At 53.0% G+C, this 16,478-nt stretch overlaps 1 protein-coding gene across 1 annotated transcript in view; it reads left to right on the forward strand.

Moving 5' to 3' along the window:
* TRIM71 (tripartite motif containing 71) overlaps positions 1 to 16,478 on the forward strand; it is a 371,406-nt gene that overhangs the window by 343,897 nt on the left and 11,031 nt on the right. The window lies entirely within an intron of this gene.

The raw sequence follows: 16,478 nt of genomic DNA on the forward strand, positions 1-16,478 counted from the left end.
ACGACGGAGGCCAAGAGGAAGACCGTCCTCTCAGTACCGTTACTGGACGACATCTGGGACGAAGGACTGTTGCTGCTCAAGAACCCATCCAAGGCTCCTGACAAGAGGGAGCGGTATGAGAAGTAGTACCGGGACCCGGATTCCGCCATTATGTGCCTTAGAGCTCAGCCGTCCCGGTATGCGGCGGTCTCCGCAATGGCCAAGAAGAAATTGGCAGGGGCGACAGGGATCAACTTCCACTTCCCCACCGGACAGCGAGGGGAAGAAGCTGGACGCCATGGGACGAGTCATCAAAGCAGCCAACGCCCTCGCGATCGCGGCGCGCAAGACGGAGCTGTGGATTAAGATCGCTCCCCTCCTGGATTTCATGCCGGACGACAAGAGGTCGGAAGCCCTTGAAATCCTACAGGAAGGCGAAGTGGCATCGGACCACGCCATCACGGTGGCCACGGACATCGGTTTTCGACAGATGGGCAACAGCGTTTGCCTTCACCGACCCGGTTGGCTCACGACCACCGACTTCCATCAGGATGTTCAGACCAGGGTACTGGACATGCCCTTCGACGGGAACAACCTGTGGACCGACCGTTGGGTGCTGGACGCGCTGGCCATGGGGCACATGCTAGAATTCCAAGGAAAGTGTCCCCATATACCACCTGTGGCCAGGAAGGAAAACCACGTGCCACAGCTACTTCTGGAGGTACGAGCAATGCTGAAAAAGGGTGCGACAGAACTCGTCCCGAAGAGGCTTCGGGGCTCCGGAGTATACTTGCGGTACTTCCTCGTCCAAAAGAAGACCGGCAGTTGGCGAACCATTCTGGATCTTCGTCTAAACAAATACATCAAGTCCCAGAAATTCCAGATGGTCACCCTGCAGCACGTGCTGGGACAGCTGGAGGAGGGCGACTTCCTATCGTCGCTGGACTTGGAGGACGCCTACTTCCACATCCCCATACTCAAAGGACATCGAAAGTTTATACGGTTCGTGGTCCAAGGGCGACACTACCAGTTCAAGGCCCTGTCCTTCGGATTGAAGTCGGTGTACAGGGTCTTCAACAAGTGCCTGGTGCCGGTGGCGGCACGGCTGCGCCTGCAGGGGATCCACGTATACCCCTACCCGGACGATTTGTTCATCCGAGCAAAGTCAAGGGAACTCGCCATCGATCAGACAGCGAAGACCGTCCAACTGCTCACGGATCTGGGATTCTCGATCAACTTCGCGAAATCCCACTTGGTACCGTCGCAAGACGCCCTGTTCCTAGGAGTCAGGCTTGACACAGTGGCGCGATTGGCTTCGCCGTCGGAGGAAAGGACGAAGGCCATCCTGGGCAAGGTACAACGGCTGATGATGACCATGGACACGGCCAGAGTGAGGTCCATCAAGTCCCTACTCGGCATGATGTCATCGTGCATCTACCTCGTGCGCCTTTGCAGGTTGTGGACGCGACCACTACAGGAGTTCCTCGACACCCGTTGGATGCAAGAAGCAGGCAGTTTCGAAGACAAGATCTCCCTCAACGAGACGTTCCGCCAAGCAATCCGGTGTTGGCTCAATCGTGCGCATCTAGCGGCAGGTATGGACTTCCAGACCCCGACAAATCGGGAGACGGTGACAACTGATGCCTCCCTGGAAGGATGGGGAGCGCACACTGGAGATCTCCACGCAAGAGGCCTTTGGCTCCCGGAGGTGAGGTCACTGCACATCAACGTCCTGGAGCTCCGAGCCGTGTTCTGGGCCTCCGGACGTTCCTCCCGTCCCTCAAGGGCAAGGTGGTGAGGGTCTTCACCGACAACACAACCATGATGTTCTACATCCGGGAGCAAGGGGGCACCAGATCCCAAGGCCTATCCAAGGAAGCGCAGGATCTGTGGCACTGGGAAATGTTCCTGGTACCCTTCCACCTGGCAGGAGTAAAGAACACAGTCGCCGACTCTCTCAGCAGGGAGCTGCGCTCGTGCCAAGAGTGGGAACTCCAGCAGGATCAAGTGGGTCTGCTATTCCGACGATGGGGCAATCCCCAGATAGGTCTATTTGCGACGGCGACAAATACCAAGTGCCGCAGGTTTCCCCAGCCGGGGAGAATGGGCGATGCATTCTCCTTTCCCTGGGATGGCCTGTTCCTGTATGCGTTCCCGCTGTTGCTTCTGCGACTCATCAGTCAACTCAGACGGTCCCGGTGCAGGATGATCCTCGTCGCACCGGCGTGGCAGAGGCAGGTATGGTTTCCGGACCTTCTGGACTTGGCAGCGTCCCTCCTCAGTCAAACTGCCGACGGACGCGAATCTTCTCGCAAAGGGAAGGAAGAGCCATCCTGCATCACGACACGGGATCGCTGAACCTGCAGTCCTGGCTCCTGCAGCACTAGAGTTTGGAGGCTACGATATCCCAGCGGACTGCAAGGAGGTCCTTGCAAAGGCCAGGGTGTCCTCGACTCTCAAGTGCTATGGGCATAAATGGAAGAGGGTCTCTGTCTGGTGCCGTGCACAGAAGATCAACCCTCTACGGATTACGCCCCCTCAAGTGCTGCCGTACTTGCTATCGCTGGCCAAGTCGGGGCTGGCAATTGCCTCCATCAATTTCCATTTGGCGGCTATCTCCCGCTACACCAGAACTCCGGGGCGGTCGTCGCTGTGGTTTCACTGTGAAGGAGTTCATGAAAGGACTGTGCCGCTCGTTCCCGCCGGTGAAGGCCCCAGCCTCGGCGTGGGAACTCAACGTGGTGCTGACAAGACTCATGGGCCTGCCATTCGAGCCTCTGCATTCGGCGCTGTTGAAATTCCTGTCATGGAAAACAGCGTTTATTGTGGCCATCACCTCCGCACGACGAGTGGGATATCCAGGCCCTCTCCTGTAAACCTCCATACCTGACATTCCACTAAAAGAGGGTAGTGCTGAGGCTGCACCCCTCCTTCATGCCCAAGGTGCCGTCGGACTTCCACCTCAATGAGCCCTTGGTGTTATCTGTTTTCTTCGTTTCGCCTTTGTCGTCGGCTGAGAGGAATTTGCACTCGCTGGTTGTGGCTAGAGCGCTGAAGTTGTACGTGGACCGCACAAAGAGTTTTCAGAAGACATCACAACTGTTTGTGAACTTTGGACCTGTGAACCAAGGGAAGGCCCTCTCAAAGGCTTCCATTTCCAGATGGCTCTCCGGCTGCATCATGCACTGTCACTGGTTGGTAAACCGGCCGTCCGAGGGCCCAGTCAAGCAGAGCGATCGCTGCGGTGCCTTTTTCTGCTGATCACTCGACACACTTGTCGAGTCTCGGTGGGGTTAGTGTGCTTAGATGAAGGTGTGTGGGTAGTGCTCTTGCTGCCAGGTGTTGTCCCCATAACTGACCCGCCGGACAGTCCTCCGAGGTCGGGGGCTTGCGCTTGAGTTCCTAACGACACGCCTGTGCCCTCGCCGTCCGATACGGCGGCTTTGCTGCCATCACTGAAGGAACGCACAGCGTCCATTGCCTCGAGCTGCCTGGCGTAGTGGGCCCAACGTTTGGTGGAGCGGTCCTTAAGTGTCTTTGCTTTGAAGAGCTTACAAGCTCTGCAATTTGCTTCGGGGTGATCCCTAGGAAGACACAGATTACAGGTGTTATGCTTATCTACCCACGGGAATTTACGGTTGCACTTGGGGCAGAATTTAAATGGAGTACTCTCGATATGTTAATATCTGGCAGCGGGCGAGTGTTTGTAGGAAAATAAACGAGTGCGAGTATGTCCACACCCCACTCTCCCTACTTGCAGGGCCGAGGCCAGAGGCCTTCTGAGACCCAAAGTCCATCGTGCAGTCTCAACGGCTGTTTGTTCTCCAGTACCAGTGTCGATCTTCAGAATCTCGATGTGGGACTTGAGGAACAGGGTTTTTTTGTTAAATTTATGATAAATGGCTAAAAGCCAGGGAACTCTGCAACTATGCTTCCGACAAGTACAGAGGAAAAAAACAATCTTATGGGTACAGTGGACGTCACACTAGGGATAGTATTACTGGCACACCCTAGTTCGCCCCTTTTCGAGTTTCGAAAAACAAACTGTAATACTCTGCAGCTTCCACTAGATGTAGGCCTATGCACAGCATGTGAATCTAAGCAGATACAAGCATCAGAAATAGGATTACGGTGAGTAATGTATCCCATATATATCTCTGGCAGGCTCTCCGGAGGGTGAAGCTCTAACGTGGCCAGCCACAGATCCAGGACGGGTGGTGTACTGCGACTGGCAACGGACAAACAAACCCCAACATCTTTTCCCTGGTGCTTATCTGCCCTCAAAGAAGGCAAAACAGTGTGAACCATTTTTTGTTTTTGTTTGTTTTTTTTTATTTTATTTTTTTTTTGGTGGAAGTGTTAATGTTAATGTTAAAGGACATTTGTACCGCGCATTATCACCACCGAAGTGGTCCCCTGGCGCTCTGGCGGCTCTGAAAAAGGGGAGGAGAGGGGGTGGGTTAGTGGGAGTAAGCTGGAAAAGTGCAAGAGAGCAGTGATGTGCTGTTGACAGCCTCAGCCCGGTGAGTCCGTCGGCTGGGCTTGGTGTTTTATGGTCCGTAGTCATTGTGTGCTGTTGTGCAAGTCTATGTGTGGTTTGTTTTGTTGTTTTGTTGTTGTGTTGTTGTGTATTTTGTGCGGAATGCTGCGTTTAAGGCTTGTGGTTGTGTTTGGTTATAGTTTGAGAGGTGTATGCAGAGGGGTGGAATTGTTAGTTGGTTGGTTAGTTGGCATTGCTGTCCTTGCAATTGTGGGAATCCATCTAGGTCCGGTACATGCTAACAGTCACATTTCTATCTGGATGCCGTGCAAGCTAGGTTCACAATTCTAAGTGTGGTGCATGCTAAGAGTTACAAATGCTAACAGTCACATTTCTGAAATTCCATCTAAGTGTGATATATGCTAACCTTCACATTTCTGTCTAGATTTGGCACAGGCTAAACTTGGGAATTCCATCTAAGTGTGGCATATGCTAACAATCACATTTCTGAAGTTCCAACTGAGAATGGCATATGTTAAGATTCACATTTCTGAAATTCCATCTAAGTGTGATACATGCTAACAATCACATCTCCGTCTAGATTTGGCACATGCCGAACTTGAGAACTTCATCTAGGTGTGGCACATGCCAACAATCACACTCCTGTCCAGATTTGGCGCAGGCCAGATTTGAGAATTCCATCTAAGTGTGGCACATGCTAAGAATCACATCTCCGTCTAGATTTGGCGCAGGCCGAACTTGAGAACTCCATTTAGGTGTGGCATATGCTAACAATCACACTTCTGTCTAGATTTGGCGCTTCTATCTAAGAGTGGACATGCTAACATTCACAGTTCCGTCTAAGAGTGGGCATGCTAACATTCACAGTTCCGTCTAAGAGTGGGCATGCTAACATTCACAGTTCCGTCTAAGAGTGGACATGCTAACATTCACAGTTCCGTCTAAGAGTGGACATGCTAGTATTATGGCACTGTATGTTATTGGTAGGTAAGATAGAGTGGCGGGGTTTTCTGGAGTAGAGTGATTGCTCTACTCCCCAACCATGCCACACTCACGGTTTTTTGTTGGTGTCTGTTGGCTGCAGGCCTCCTTGGCGTCCCCTGCGGACACCTGCAGACACATCTTGGAGCCGCCATTGTTGGAGCCGCCCTTTGCCTTGGGGCCCTTAGCCATTGGGGCTGCTGGGCAGAGGGCTGCCCGTGTCGTGTCCAGGTTGAGGAGGGATAGGCCAATCAGGGCCCGGGGGAGGGTGCCGGAGGCGGGACTGAAGGGGAAGCTGGACCGGGGAATCGAGGGCGGCGGGGATGGCTCTGTGTGGAATTGGAGCGCCATGCTGCTTCAGATGGAGTTGGGCAGCAGAAAAACGAAACGCTTACCTGTAGAACCATGGTCTAAGTGGCTCAGGCAGCATGAGTGCAACGGGTTAGGCCCTGCAGCACAACACGGTCGGGGTAGCCAATCAGGGCCTGGGGGAGGATGCCGGAGGCGGGACTGAAGGGGAAGCTGGACCGGGGAATCGAGGGCGGCAGGGATGGCTGTGTGGAATTGGAGCGCCATGCTGCTTCAGATGGAGTTGGGCAGCAGAAAAAACGAAACGCGTACCTGTAGAACCACGATCTAAGTGGGATGCTGTTTGGCTTGGGGGTCCACTCACAAAATCAACTCCCTGGTGGTCCAGTGGTGATTGCTGGTCGAGGATATACCTTACAGGCGTACCGTGCTCTGATGCCATCAGGGCTTAGCCCTGACCCCCAGGCTCAGAAGGGGAAGTCTTCTCTTTCACAGCCTGGGGGTCGGGGACAGAAGCGCAGCAGCAGGGGTGAGTGGGGATCCGCTCCCTCCCTCCCCCCAGAGATGAGTAGTGCCGGGACGAGCTATCTCGTCCTCCGCACTCTGAACGTAGTGTGGAGGATGAGAGCCCACCGAACGCACTTTAGGGGTTAAAATCAGAAAGAATGCATATATACAAAGTGTAAAGTGTCCCTAAACATCCCAAACCACAATCTAAACCAGTATTCAGCACAATTGTAGAGAGAAGTATAATCTTGAAGTACTTTTAGATAGTTTAGAAAGTCTGTCTGTAGACCTTATTGGGACTAATTTGTTGGGTGGCTATAGGAAAAACACTGGTAAGTATTGCCAGGGTCCTGAGGGAGCTGCGGAATGGGCAACTCTTAAGCTGGTGAGGAGGGAGGACTCCAACCAAGGAGATCTGAACCTAGGTCTGAGGGCCAAAATCCCTTGGAATTTGCTGTTATGTTACTTTGCATTTGTATAGCGCCTTATGTACCATTGGTATGGTCTCAAGACTCTGGTAGGTTGAACGCCCTTGGGAACCGAAGTTCAGGTCAGTAGAGAGAATAGAGAGAGTCAAAAGGTGTGTGAGAGCACTGGAAATGTGTGCAGCTGGCGTGGCATTCGTGTGAAAGCTGCTTCTTAGCGGTAGATGTGGAGGTTGAGGGATCAGGAGCATGTGTTCGTTCAGGCAGGTTGTTATCCACACCAATTTTGGCTGCTTTAGACCTGAGGAGAAACGCCTAGGCTGGAGGGTGTGTAACCAGCAGTGTTTAGTTAGAGTGATGGGGAGTATGTGGTAAATGATGGTATGAGAACGGCTATACTGAATGGTGTCATAGTATCGCTGTATTCTATTTGAGTGGTGGTGTAAAGAAGAGAGTAAGCGTGGAGATGAGAATATGGTGGTTTAATTAGGTGCTTGAGATGGAGCCCACTCCAATTGTTCAATGTATTCCATCTGTTCCAAGTACTCCGACTGTTCCACGTACTCAGACAGTTCCAAGCACTGTCAAACCGTTCCTTTCAATGCTCTTTTAAACGTTCTATGCTCTCCAAACCATTCCACGTAGGTCACGCCATTCTATGTGCTCCAATCCGTTCCATGCACTCCACTTCGTTTCAAGCACTCCAACCCGGTCCTTCAACCGTTTAATTTACTCCAACCAATTTATGCACTGCTCCTTCATTCGTTCTAGCCACGTTATCCTTTCTTCATGCATCATCCATCCACATACGTCATCTTCACACGTTCACCCACTTCACTGGTTCCACCCACTTCACTGGATCCGAACACTTCATCCACCTATTTCATCCATTCAACCATTTCATCTGTTCCACCAACTTTACCCATTCTACATCAGTTCACCCGTTGTATCCACATACATCACCCGTTCCTTCCACATAGTTCACAAGTTCCTTCCACATATTACATCCTTTCCTTCCACGTATTTCACCTGTTCCATCCACATACCTCACCCGTTCCATCCACATGCTTCATTCGCTCCATCCACATCTACATACTGCACCCTTTCCACCCAGTTCACCTGTTCCACTCACATACTTCTTCCGTTCCAACATTTTTCATTTGATCCTTCCACTTTGTCCCTGTTCCATCCACCCTACTTTTGTCCACATACTTCATCCATTCCTTCCTCATACTTTACCCGTCTCGTCCATATATAACACCCGTTCTTCCAGATCCATCCTCTGTTCCTACCACCCACTTTACCTGTTTCTTCTCCGTACTTCACCCGTTCCTTCCAACCATTTCACCCGTTCCCTCCAACCACTTCACTCGTTCCATCCTCATACATCATCCGTTTGCTCCGCACTCAACACCTGCTCCGCATTCTAAACCCGCTCCGCACTCTACACCCGCACCATACCCTACATCCGCTCAACACACATTGTGTCAACACCATCACACCATACATCTGCTCAACATCCTAGATCTGCTCAACAACCTACATCTGCTCAACACTCACGCCCTACGTCTCATCAACACCCTACATCCACTCTATTATCCACTCACACCCTACATCCGCACCACAACCTACATCTGCACCTCGTCCGCTCTACGCCCTCGTCTGCTCAGCGTACTCTTACGCTTTATGCGCTTCATCCACTCCACCGACTTCATACGCTCCACTCACTTCGTTCATTCATTCTGCATTATCGGTTCAGCCTATGTCACTTGTCGCACACACTCGATCCGTTCCGTGCTCGCCATCTTTCCCATGCACTACCCCTGTCTCATGTATTCGGATCGTCTATTCTTTAATCGACTTTATTTCTCATGTCCACATTGATCCTCTTGTCCATAACATTTATTTCGTCCATTTCATTAATTTCATCCACTTTACTGCTCTTCGTACAACTTACTCTTTTTATCTACTTTGCAGGTTTGATTTGTTTTCTTTTGTTTTTAATACTCATTCTGTTTTGTTTGTCCTTTTTAGCTAACCAATAGAGGTTGTTAGTTTCAGATTTCTCGGTCGGATCATGATGCTGCATTGTTATTTATGCTCAAGCATTTTGGCAAAGTCATTGCGGTGCAGTTCTCAAGTTTGTTAGTTTGAGTTTGGGGTCTGTTTTAGGGGAAGAGCCAAGTTTTCAGTAATTTGCGGAAAGACAATAGGTCTTCAGTCAGTCGGATGTGGGTTGGGAGTGCGTTCCACAGCGTTGGGGCCAAGGCTGAGAATGATGATCTGCCTAGCCTGAGTTTGTTTTTGGAATGACTAGGAGGCCAGCTGAGTTTGATCTTAGAGTACGCAGGTGATAGGGTTTTAGTTTGTCTTGAAGATATTGAGGTCCTGTTTTATGCAGTGCTCTGTGAGAAATGCAGAAGGTGCTGAAAGTCACCCTTCGGGCAACAGGAAGCCAGGGCAGAGTTTTGAGGGCTCAGGAGATGTGGTCTCTTGGACCAAGCGCTAGTAGTAGTTTGGCTGCAGCGTTTTGTGCTCTTTGTAGTTTAGTCAGTTGGTATGCGTGGATTCCGAGATAGAGGGGGTTAGCGTAGTCCAGTCTTGATATTACAATTGATTGGACCACGGAGAGTCTGTCGCAAAAAGGAGAGGTCTGGGAAAATGTGTCTAGGAGTTTTAAGGTGGTAGTGGCAGGACTTTGAGACGTTGTTGACTTGGCGCAAGAGTGTTGGGGTCAGAGTCTAGGGTGCAACCAAGGTTTTTTACAGAATTGGAGGGGGTCGGTGAGTTGCCCATGGCAGATGGACAGGGTAGTGAGTGTGGAATAAATTTGGTGTTGCCACATACCATGATTTCCCTTTTGGAGGGGTTTAGCAGGAGGTGGTTTGTGGTCATCCAGAGCTCTATCGAGGAGGCAGGAAGCAAGGTTAAGTTGGCAGTTTGGTTTTGAGTTCAGGAGTTTTAGAATAAGTTGAGTGTCATCGGCTTAGTTGTAGCACAGGATGTTGTGTGAAAGAATTATTTGTGGGAGGGTGGCCATGTAGAGGATGAACAGGAGGGCTGATGGGCATGCTCCTTGTGGAACTCCTGTGTCGATTGGTCGGGCTTGGGAGGAGTAGGTGGAGAGTAGGGTTATTTGGTTCCTATTTTTGAGGAAGGATGGGATCCATTTGAGAGCAGTTCCACAAATTCCTAGGGAGTGGAGGCAGTCAAGGAGGATTGAGTGGTTAATTGTGTCGAAGGCTGCAGACAGGTCAAGAACGATTAATGCGGCGCATCCCGCGGAGTCTGCAGCGTTTTTAAGGTCATCCCAGATAGAGGTTAGGGTGGTTTCAGTTCCGTGTTGGGCTCTGAAACCTGATTGAGCGGGGTCTAGGAGATTGATGGTTTCGACAAAGGCATTTAGTTGGAAGTAGGCGGTTCGGTCAATGAGTTTGGCAAGGAACCTTGTGTTTGAGATGGGGCGGTAGTTTTTTGGGTCGAGGGAAGTTATTTTTCTCCAGCATGGGGTCTGGCATGGATTCACATGCTCATGAATATTCCCCGTCGTCAGGCCGGGAATCCTCGGTATAGAAAAAATCAGTATCAGTTTAATTTCTGATCTGTCTTTCTTAGTAGTAACCAATCACTGGTCTCTGGGTCATACTGCCCCCAGCCAATGACTGCCCTCTCCCTAAGCCCCGCCTCTGGCAGCCTTGCTCAGATTTTTACCGCACGTTCAAGTGTTGGGAGTCCTCGTGCTGTAGCTCTCGAGCTTTTGCTGCGTTTTTCGCGCTTTTTCGGGAGATTTTTCTCATTTTTCGGTTAAATAGAGCCTCAAGCTCCCCCGGTTCTACATCCATTCATCGGGGATCTGTTTCGGAGTTTTCTACGCCCCTCAAGGGTGAAGATTTCGTCGAGTTACGCTTTTGGAGGATTCCAGAAGTTCTGGGGCCTACCCCGGACATGGCCCAGGAGAAAGGAGGCTCGACGCCCGGGAAGCTGTTCAGGACCTGCCCTGGATGCCAGCTTCAGAATGTTTTCAAGGAGGATGAGCATTCGTTATGCCTCTGTCTCCATGAGGACGACTCACACGGAGAACGACTGTACCTTTTGTGGGAACATGTCGGAGCGGACCATGAAGGATCGCCACCTCCGTCTCGCCAACTGGCTGGAAGGGAAGAGTCCGTCAGGCGAGAAGAAGAGAAAGAAGTCTGAGCGGTCTTCTATGTCCTGTGAGAGCGCCCCGGCGACGGGGGCCCAACAAAAGGCTAAGCACCGCGAGTCCGCGGGCACCGGGAGAGCCGAACGGTCGGGTTCCTTGGCTGCCAGGCAGGGCGCATCCTCCCCGGCGCCATCAACCACGAGCCAACGCTCTGGCTCGGGTAAGAGGAAGTCCAAGAACCTGGCGAAGCTTCTGGAGAGGCCTCGGTCGATCTCGAAGATTCCAGCAGAGGGGGAACGAGGCTCGGACCCTCCCCCCAAGGTGAAGGCCCCAGACGTCCAGAAGGTGACGATGGCCTTAATTCACCCTGCTGAGACCTCGATTGAGGATGTCGCCGCGGCCCTGGCTCTGTCTGTGGAGGCGACCTCAGGACCCAGAGTCTCCCTGCCACCGCAGAGGGAGTCATCTTTCAGGCCCATTGAGAAGACCCCCACTAAGTCCTCGTTGGAAAAGGTGGGGGAGGGGCTGGTGGCCATCGTGGATACGGACACGACCTCTGCAGAAGAGCTCATCGAAGGCGTGGAAGAGGCCCAGCCCATCGGGAGGGATCCCGACAAGGGCGACGACGAGAGCGACGGTGTCGCCGACAAGGCTCCTCAAGAGCCCTCGCGCCCGTCGTTCCCGGCGCCGCAGGACACTTCGGCGGCCATTTTGTCAGCGATTCAGTCCTTCTGCTCGGAGATAAGGACAAGGTTGCCCCTCCCCCCGACGGAGGTACCTGAGCCAGACCCGACGGGGGAACCGGAGCCAGGACCTTCAGAAAGTCCACCGCATAAGAAGAGGAGGACGCTTCCTACGCCACCTCTGCGGCCTGCTCTGCCTTTCCCCCGGTCTACTACCCACGGGGATGATACAGGCACGCACACGGCTACAACAGGTACAGATGACGACGGAGGCGACGACGGGACGTGTCCCCCGTCGCTCCCTGCTCGGGCGTCCCCGTCCGACGAGATTGGATCCTTTCATACCATGATTTCCAGGGCATCCGAGCTCTTCCAGCTCTGCCCAGAAGAGAAGGAAGGGTTCCTTTACCAACGGCGCGAGGCTAAAAGGAAGATGGTCCTCGCCGTACCGCTTCTTGATGACATCTGGGATGAGGGGCTCGCCCTCCTCAAGAACCCGGCCACGACGCCGGCAAAGAGGGACCGGTACGAGAAGTAGTACCGGGTCCCTGACGCTGCCCCCTTGTGCCTTCGGGCGCAACCTACCCCGGATTCGGTCGTCTCAGCGGCGGCAAAGAAGAAAGCTGGGGGGGGCATCGGCCTAGACATTAACTTCCCCGCCGGACGGCGAGGGCAGGAAGCTGGACACAATGGGGCGGATCATCTCATCCGCAGCGACGACTATCAAGGCGACCAACGCCATGGCTATCGTAGCCCGCTACGACAGGGAGTTGTGGTTCAAAATCGCCCCTCTGTTGGACTTCCGGACGCCAAAAGGGCTGAGGCCCTTGAAATCCTACAGGAGGGTGAGATTGCTTCGGACCACGCCATCACGGTGGCAACGGACATCGCTGACACCGGTTTCCGTCAGTTGGGCAACAGCGTTTGCTTTAGACGACGAGGATGGCTCAAGGCCACGGATTTCCGCCAGGACGTACAAACCAAGGTTTTGGACATGCCCTTCGACGGGAACAATCTGTTTGGGAAGGCGGTTGACGAGTCCCTTCAGGCCATCAAGACAGACACAGAGACTGCCTGGGCACTGGGAGTGCTCCAACAACGACGGCCGTCCTTTCGGAGCTCCGGAGGCAGACCAGCGGCAAGATCTTCGTCCCAGGAAGCCTACAGGGGACGCGGCAAGTCAGGTGGTGCCCCTCGTCGACAAGGGAGGTCAAGGAGGCAAGGCGGCCTCCAAACAAGATTAAACCGACCGTGGGGTCGGGCCCCCGCTGAAGCACCACGGTGGGAGGCCGGCTGGTGAGGTTAGACAGCGTGTGGGAGTCCATCTCCACCGACCGTGCTGGACGCCCTGGCCCAAGGGCACGCCCTCGAGTTCATAAGAAGTGCCCTCGTGTTCCACCTGTGGCCAGGAATGAAAATCACGTCCCTCAACTAGGTGTTGGTAGTAAGGGCGATGCTCAAGAAGGGTGCCATCGAGCTTGTCCCAAAGAGGCTTCGGGGCTCTGGAGTTTACTCAAGGTACTTCCTCGTAAAAAAGAAGACAGGAGGATGGCGCCCCATCCTGGACCTATAACGACTGAACAAGTACATCAAGGCACAGAAGTTCCGTATGGTCACCCTCCAGCACGTGCTGGGACAGCTGGAGGAGGGCAATTTCCTGTCATGGTTAGACTTGGAGGATGCGTACTTCCACATCCCCATTCTAAAAAGACACCGAAAGTTCCTCAGGTTCGTGGTCCAAGGGTGGCACTACCAGTTCAAGGCCCTCCCATTCGGATTGAAGTCAGCACCCAGGGTGTTCACCAAGTGTCTCGCACCGGTGGCGGCGCGGCTGCGCCTACAGGGGATCCACGTCTACCCCTCCCTGGACGACTGGCTCATCCGGGCAAGGGCAAGGGAGCTCGCCGGGGAGCACACTGTGAAGACCGTCCAGCTGCTCACGGACCTGGGATTCTCCATCAACTTTCCAAAATCCCAACTGGTTCCGTCGCAAGTCGCCCTGTTTCTGAGAGCCAAGCTCGACACAGTGGCGTGGCTGGCCTCGCCGTCGGAGGAAAGGACCAGGACCATTCTGGGCAAGGTGCAGCGTCTGCTGGCCACGGACATGGCCAGGGTAAGATCTATCAAATCCCTCCTCGGGATGATCTCCTCCTGCATTTATCTGGTGCGCCTTTGCAGGCTTCGGATGCGCCCCTTACAAGAGTTCCTCGACGCCCGCTGGGCTCTGTGCAGTGTTCTGGACCCTCGGGTCCTTTCTTCCGTCCCTCAAGGGCAAGGGGGTGAGTATCTTCACCGACAAAACCACCACAATGTTCTACATCCGGAAGCAGGGCGGAACCAGGTCCCCGGCCCTATCCAAGGAAGCCCAGGATCTGTGGCATTGGGCTGTCGCCCAAGGGATGTTTCTGGGGCCTCTTCATCTGGCAGGAATAAAAAACCTGATCGCCGAATCACTCGGCAGGGAGCTGCGCTTGTGCCACGAGTGGGAACTACGCCAGGATCAAGTGGATCGACTCTTCCGACAATGGGGCGAACCCCAAATCGATCTCTTCGCGACTGCGACAATTCCAAGTGCCTGAGGTTCGCCAGCAGGTTCCCCCAGCCGAGGAGCATGGGCGATGCTTTCTCGTTCCCCTGGGACTGCCTATTTCTTTATGCGTTCCCTCTGCTGCCGTTGCTGCTCCGGCTCATCAACCAGCTCAAGAGGTCCCGGTGCAGGATGATCCTTGTCGCACCGGCGTAGCCGAGACAGATCTGGTTCCCGGACCTTCTGGACTTGTCAACGTCCACACCAGTTAAGCTGCCGACGGACGCAGACCACCTCTCCAGAGAAGGAGGCGCCATTCTTCACCACAACCCGGAGTCGCTGAACTTGCAGGCCTGGCTCCTTCAGCACTAGAGTTTGGAGGATACGACATCCCGGCCGACTGCAGAGAGGTTCTTGCAAAGGCCAGGGCGTCCTCAACTCTCAAGTGCTATGGACATAAATGGAAGAGGTTCTCTGTCTGGTGCCGTGCACAGAAGATTAACCCTCAGCGGATTACGGCCCCTCAAGTACTGCCGTACCTACTGTCGCTGGCCAAAGCTGGACTGGCTCACGCCTCCATCAAAATACATCTGGCTGCAATCTCCCGATATACCAGGACTAGGGGACGGGTGTCCTTGTGGTCTCATCGCCTGGTGAAATAATTCATGAAGGGACTATTCCGATCATTCCCGTCGGTGAAGGCTCCTGCCCGGCGTGGGAGCTCAATGTAGTGCTGACCAGGCTCATGTGGGCCCCATTCGAGCCTACGCATTCGGCGCCTTTGAAGTTTCTGTCATGGAAGACAGCTTTTCTCGTGGCCATCACCTCTACACGACGAGTGGGAGAGATCCAGGCCCTATCTTGCAAGCCTCCATACTTGACTTTTCATGACACGAGGGTGGTGCTGAGGACACACCCCTCCTTTATGCCCAAGGTGCCGTCGGACTTCCACCTCAACGAGCCCTTGGTGTTGCCAGTTTTCTTCCCGTCGCCGGCCGAGAGGACTTTGCACTCGCTGGATGTAGCTAGAGCGCTGAAGTTCTACGTGGACCGCACAAAGAGTTTTCGGAAGACGTCACAGCTGTTTGTGATCTTTGGGACTGTGAATCAAGGGAAGGCTCTCTCGAAGACTTCCATTTCCAGATGGCTCTCCGGGTGCATCATGCACTGTCACCGGTTGGCAAACCGACCGCTGCCCGGCCATCCGAGAGCCCATTCGACCAGAGCGATCGCTGCTACCACGGCGTTCCTGTCTGGTGTGCCCATGCTGGACATCTGCAGGGCTGCGACGTGGAGGTCGACGCACACCTTCACAAGATTCTACTGCGTCGATCGGGACTCCAGGGAGGAGTCCAGGGTCGGCCAAGCAGTGCTGCGCAACCTGTTAGCCTAAGGTGAGCCTGGTGAGGAGGTAAGAGTTGCTTAATGTTGAGTTGTTGTATTGCTTAATGTTGAGCCTGTTGCCACCTCCGGTGGTTGTGCATGTGTGTACTGCTATGTATTCTCTTATTCATGAGCATGTGAATCCATGCCAGACCCCATGCTGGAGAAGGAACAAGTTACTTACCTGTAACTGTTGTTCTCCAGCATGAGTCTGGCATGGATTCACATGCAAACCCTCCCGCCTACCCTTCTGCGGCTCTTCACTTGGTCATGCTGCCACTTTACGTGCTACCAAATCTGAGGATGGCTGCCAAAGGCGGGGCTTAGGGAGAGGGCAGTCATTGGCTGTGGGCAGTATGACCCAGAGACCAGTGATTGATTACTACTAAGAAAGACAGATCAGAAACGAAACTGATACTGATTTTTTTCTATACCGAGGATTCCCGGCCAGACGACGGGGAATATTCATGAGCATGTGAATCCATGCCAGACCCATGCTGGAGAACAGTTACAGGTAAGTAACTTGTTCCTACTTGTGCGCTTATGACCACTCTCTACTATTCCGAAAGTAGGCTTGCAGCGTACACCCTTCCACAGAGCCCACCCTAGCCAGGGATCTGAACAAATTCTAGCAAAGAATTGGGTTGGATACAGGCGATTCGCGCACTGCCTTCTAAAGTAGTGACAAATGATCTCATGAGTGTAATAAATTGAAATGTTCAAAATGAGTCTTCTTGAAGTCTCAATTTAATCACACATGTTTCGACCTAGAGGTCGTTCTCGAGGCACTTTTTTTTTAGCGACTTGGTGTATGAACCGTAATGGATTTCAAAACATCTTGTAAGACCTATACAATATTGTGTAAGAGGGAGCTAAGAATTGTTCAGTGATGTTGGTGCCATTTTGTTTCCTTCAGTGTTTAAAATCTTTTCTCAACATAATACAAGTGAAGCTAGGCAATTCCACGCTTTCACCCTTTACGCATCAACTATGTTTGGGATAGATGTGTTTAGGAGCTATTAAGTGGACCAACCAGGCA

Source organism: Ambystoma mexicanum, chromosome 2q, assembly GCF_040938575.1.
Source record: "Ambystoma mexicanum isolate Mex_15411 chromosome 2q, UKY_AmexF1_1, whole genome shotgun sequence".
Taxonomy (NCBI): Eukaryota; Metazoa; Chordata; class Amphibia; order Caudata; family Ambystomatidae; genus Ambystoma; species Ambystoma mexicanum.